Source organism: Trachurus trachurus, assembly GCF_905171665.1.
Source record: "Trachurus trachurus genome assembly, chromosome: 13".
In the NCBI taxonomy this organism is placed as follows: Eukaryota; Metazoa; Chordata; class Actinopteri; order Carangiformes; family Carangidae; genus Trachurus; species Trachurus trachurus.
This window is the reverse complement of record NC_139892.1, coordinates 22,321,542-22,327,565: the sequence shown is the minus strand read 5'-3', so window position 1 is coordinate 22,327,565 and position 6,024 is coordinate 22,321,542.

Genomic DNA, 6,024 nt, shown 5'->3' with positions numbered 1-6,024 from the left:
TGTGTGTGTGTGTGTGTCTGTCTGCCTGTGTGTTTCTGTGTGTGTGTGTGTGTGTGTGTGTGTGTGTGTCCATGTGTGTGTTGTCCTTTGTATGACAGACCCCTATAAAACTGTCTCTCTCTGATGACATCACTGTGATAACCTCATACAGAGTTGAACTGTTACATCATTATTCATGGTCGTGTGCATACTCAGATCATCAGAGGAAGCTGTCGTTTGATTTGTCACCAGACAAGCTGTTCTTGCAAAATTTATTTCACTCTGTAATTGTCACACAACAGTTGATCCAGGACTGAGTAGATCTGATCCAGGACCCTGACCACATGTCACAGTCCGAGATGTGGAAGCGATATATTTTAACTTGTAATATGTAACAAAATACGTTGAAAAACATAATTTAGATGGAGACAGGTCTGTTCCAAGAGAGTCCACAGAGAGCCAAAGTCAAACCTGAACCAAATTCAGAAAATCCTCATTTGTAACATTGCTAACTAACTTTCTCAACAGTAGACCATGTGCCTTGATTCATGTGTTCAGATCACACCAATAGATATTATTCTTTATTCACTATTTATGTTTTAGGTGCCTTTAACAAACACCATTTACTATTTCCCAAGCCCTAGACACACAGGGATAAACTCTGAGGAGTGTCAGACGTCAGAGATTACAACTGTGTGTCAGTGACTTTAACAGAGCTGCTGTGTATAGGATTGTGATGAGAGCTGTAGTTTCCAGTGTTTGACTATAAACCACTTAGTTTTGTTCTGCTGTGGTGCAGCTGATTGGTTTTTGTCTGTGTAAAGAAGCCGTCCAGGAACATGCTTCATTTCTGATGATAGAAATGTTGAATGGCAGATTGTGTAGGTTCCTGATGTGTGGCCAGGACCTCGGCTCTTTGCAGACACTCAGTCCTTCTCAGTCTGTGTGTTGACTTCAGTAAGGAGACCTGTCTCTGTCTGAATAAAATCCTCTCGTAAGTCACTAAACATCTTAAAAAACATCAAAATCAGTTTTGGTTTTATTTATGTTTGGGTTCTGAAATATTTTGGGTTCAGAAATTAATAATTTTAATTGGTGAATGGAAGATGAATTCAAGTTTTATTGTTTTTCTTTGAGATTAAAGGGTTAATGAGTGGCAACTCCCTTTAAATGTACAAAAAACAGGTAATTTGTACCTAAATTAATTGATGAGCAGTTTTCAACAGTTCAATTATGACTAAACTGATGGTGTGTGCTTACAGAGGGGGTGCTATAGATAACTGTACTTTAAATGTTTTACCTTCATCAGAAATTTTGATTCTTTTCTTTAAATCAATTTCAATGTGAGCTATTAATTTAGCCCTTGAAAATTCAAAACAATCAAAGTAGGTTAATTAATGTCACAATCAGTTATTTTTCCCAGAAATTCCCATCAAACCTGAGATCTGTGTTAAACAGGTCGCAGTGGGTGAAAGGGTTAAAATACTTTGATGAATGAATGAAACATAATAGGCCTATTGTTTAGTCAGGCGTCTTATACTCAAATCACTCTACATGTTAACTCACTGTAACCACTAACCCCCTTGCCAGTGTTGTCATGGTAACCAACTGTTACTGTCACCGACATTAGTGAGGAGCGAGAAAAGGCCTTAAAAGTTATTTTACGATAAAAAACATTTTGGAAAGATACTCTAAAAATTTAAGGTTCCGCCTTTAAAAAAAAGTGGAGTTATCAGCTGCTTGTTGGCTCTGAGGTGACCTGATGTTTGATGAGTTCCTGTTTTAAGTCAAATGAAGTCAGGTTTATTTTTACAGTTTAACCTCATATTAGTGTTAGAGGTGAACTCCATCTTCCATTGGAGCATTCAGTATTGGAAAATTATCATGGGGCATTCAGGGATTTAAACAAATGTGGGACCTTTTCATTCACTAAATCTTGTAAGGGGCTTTTGGTGAGTAAAGTAAAATTAGGTGTGTGGGAGTTATGAGTAAAATGAGCATGAGGCTTTGCAGGAGAAAAATAAGTGTGGGGCTTAAAATCAGGATGGGGTCTTCAGGGACTGAAATAAGGATGGGGCATTCAGAGCTAAAACAAGTAAAGCTCATGTGAGTAGGAAAGGTAGGTTCAGGGACGTTTCTAGTTTTATCATGTGTAGTGTTTCATAGTGACTAAAAATGACTATTTTATTCATATGTGTGTCTAAGAGTGAAACTTGACTTTCTGTTTTATCTTTCACCAAAGTCCAAAATATGTCTGTGACAGAATGAGTCCCTCTGTCATCAGAGCCTGACAGCTGGACTATTAATATAAATATTATACAAAGAAACCAGGATAATTATATGAAAGAAATAAAGTATCTAACATTTAATACTGAGTAAATATGAAGTGTGAGAAGATACAGTGTGTTTCAGTAGTGCAGTGTACAAACAACATTAGTTTAAAGGCTTGTTACCTCAACTTCGATTACCCTCAATCCTTTAGTGTTACTGTTCAGTGCGGGTACCTGACTCTGACAGCAGGGGGAGCTCTCAGCCTGTTCCCCTGGACTTCATCACCTGAAACACATAAAAAGAAAAAACATTAAAGTCGGTATTGTGACCACACTGCCCAAAGTATACTGTGTAATCTCTCTGTGTGTGTGCGTGTGTGTCATAAATACATCCATGGTGTGTGTGGAGTCACAGCTGTGAAGCAATGTGTGTGTAAAGTAGACCAGTGGTTTTCAAAGTGGCGTTCGCTGCCCCCTGGGGGGCCACCAGGGGGTCCTCAGCATATTGGAGGGAAGATGAGAATAAATGCAAATTAAAGCCGCAAGCGGCGATGACGGGCCCTCGCTCACGCATGCGACCGCGGGGCCTGAGGCATGCCTGGGCTGCAATGTTTTGTTCATCCACCAGGTGGCGCTAAGCAGTTGTGGGCGGGTGCGTTCAGGGGCGGCCCCTCATCACTCATGTGAAGTTTGGAGTGAATCGGACAAAGCATGAGGGAGTTATGAGCAGTTTATGGTTCATCCACTAGGGGGCAGTAATGGGATGCGTGCAGGTGTGTTCAGGGTCAGTCCCTCATCACACATGTGAAGTTTCGTGGATATCGGACAATGTTGATGTAAAATATGCCACTTCCTGTTTCCACTAGGGGGCAACATGAGTGAGATCGCCTATGAGCATATGGAGATGTTGAGGTCGTGACCCTGGACCTGTGTACCAATTTTCATGTTGATACGAGTTCATTAAAGCCATCAAAAAGCCAAACGTATGTTCATGGCGAGGAATCGTAGCCACGCCCCCACACGGACGCCATTACTCGTAGCTTCACAGCGTTCATGATGTAGCTTCACCACCTTAGTCTGCATGTTTTAGAAGTGGAATGAAGTTGATGGGGTCAACTATGTGCCATCAGCACATGTTAAGGTAAAACCTGGCCACTTCCTGTTACCACCGGGGGGCGCTATGAGTGACGTAGGAAATTAATATATGGGGACGTTCAGGGCGGAGCCGTCATCATGTCCAGCAAGTTTGAAGATGATCAGATAAAGTATGTGGGCGTTAGAGCTGTTCGAAGGTGAAATGGCGAGCAAACGAAAAGTCGCCAAAATCCTCAAGGCCCCAGAAGCCACGCCCTTTGACCTAGAGACCTGCGGAGCACAACTTTTGATCAGAGTGGCATCTCGGTGGTCTCTAGCCAATTTGAAGTCAATCGGACAAAATCCCTAGGAGGAGATAGATCAAACAGGTCAAAAATTCAAATCAAAATGGCCGACTTCCTGTTGTGATTTCACCATGACATAAGAGGCTTTTTTGTGCGTCTTGCCATGTTCTATAAGCCCACCAAATTTCATGTGTCTAGGTGACACACAAAGGCGGGGCTGATGTTTTGAAATTTTCTAGGGGGCGCTATTTAGCCATTTGGCCACGCCCATTTCCAACGACTTTAAAATATCAAATTTTTCGCCAGTCCTGATGTGCATGCCAAAATTTACGCGTTTTGGGGCATGTTGAAGCCTCCAAAAATGCGATCCTTTTGAGAGAAAAAGAATGAAAGAAAGAAAGAAAGAATAATAATAAACATAGCAGAAACAATAGGGCTTTCGCTGGGCGACAGCAGTCGCCGCTCGGGCCCTAATAACACAATAAAATCAAATTATTATTTTTTGCACATTATTATAAAATGTAATTTATAGTAATTTAACATATTGAAATCTTGCTTTCCAGTCAAAACATCATTCATTACATCAAACTGTTAGTGTTGACCTGGCAGTGTTTAGTTTTATCTTGTTCAAACTGGAAACCAACCTTAACTGTGACTGTGAATGTTCAATCAATCAATAGAAAACATATCTAAACAAATGTAATTATTGTTGCATTCATGAAAGTTAGAAGATACATTCAAACGTTTTTTGTTTCTTTCCATATTTAGTAGTATTGTCGATGGGTTTGCAAAAGGGGTCCCCAGCCCCCCAGAAAAGTTTGGGAACCCCTGCAGCAGACAACAGTAGATATGATGTAGAATAAACTCAGCTTGTTGTAAACAAGGGTGAAAGTAAGCAGGTACGGTCCAGTACTAGGGCCACTAAAAGATACAGTGGCAGACTGGCAGTAGCAGACTTCAGTACAAGGAAAGCAGGAGAGCGGCTGCCTGCTAAAGCCAACATTCAGATCCAGCCAAGGCTGCACTTAGGCCAGAAAATAGATCTGAAAGATCTGCTAGCAATTATGCTCTTTCACACATAGGCTACTAGTGAAAATGATACATTGTTTAATTTTCAGCCAGCCCAAAGTTCAAGTGGGCCTGTGTGAAAACACCACTTTGTCAGTTTATTAATTGCTTTTAACTCATTCCCAATTACTTCTGAACCACCTGTGCTGTGTTTTGGTCCATGCTGGATTGAGATTGCCCTGACATCTCCCTCAGGGCTCTTGCCCTGCTTCTCTCCCCATACCCTGGGAAAGAGTCTAGTGGTCTCCTATGAACCCAGCCTTTTACCTTTTACCCTTTAAATCTTTTTTTTTTTTTTTACAATTTGTACAATAGCCTATGTAGCGAGGTTGAAAGAAAAATCTTTTGGTTAGGGTATACATTGTTTCTCCCCTGTTTGTAAACTGTGTCACTGTCCTGAAGAAGGCATTACTGCTCTGCTCATCCCATGATAGAGTTGCTATAGTAGGTATGTGCTCCTATCATAAATAACACAATAACAAACTTGACTTCAATCCCATAAACCCTGTACATGCAAACAATTATAATTGCAGTGCCAATAACAACACAACAAATACATCAAGTTATAATATTGTTTAGAACTTGTGCATAGCCTATTATGATTTGATGATGCTTATATTACTTGTTTTTTTTAATCTAGCCTATACAATTTATCATTTTACACACGTTCGAAATAAAATTGATTCATTCATTATAATGAACTGTGGGATGGGATGTAAATTGATCTAGTTACTAGCAGATGGGGGCCTTTAAACGAACGTCAAAAAAGTTACCTTACCTTACCTAGAGCACTGGAAAAGAGAGTAACGACACGCATTGTTGGTTCAATGGAAGCGCCTCCTGATGGCGAAATATGGGTATTGCAAAAGCGCCCAAGAACTGACATCTCTGCACTGTTGGTGAATGGGCAAGTGTGGTATTTTCAATAATTTAAGGACAGTTATAGATCACCCACGTTAATAGCATCATTGAGGATCCTTTACAGATAAATATTAACACATAGGCGAGTAAAAAAAAAAAATAGTTGTCTACAAAATCTACATTTTGTAATAAACAAATTATAATCCAGTGTCACTTTTCCGGGACTTTAATTTGATATGACCAAGACACCTAAAAACAAAAACTGCCGTTTTCATCAATTTACAAGCAAGTGGCTAACACACATACATTGGAGTGAATGAGTTTTCTGGGCGCTTTTGCAATACCCATATCCTGCCACTCGGGGCGCAAAACCCTTACCACGGGAGTCAATGGTGGTGTCGTTACTCTCTTTTCCAGTGCTCCTTACATGATTAGAAGTCACATGACTAAAACAACCAATAGAAATG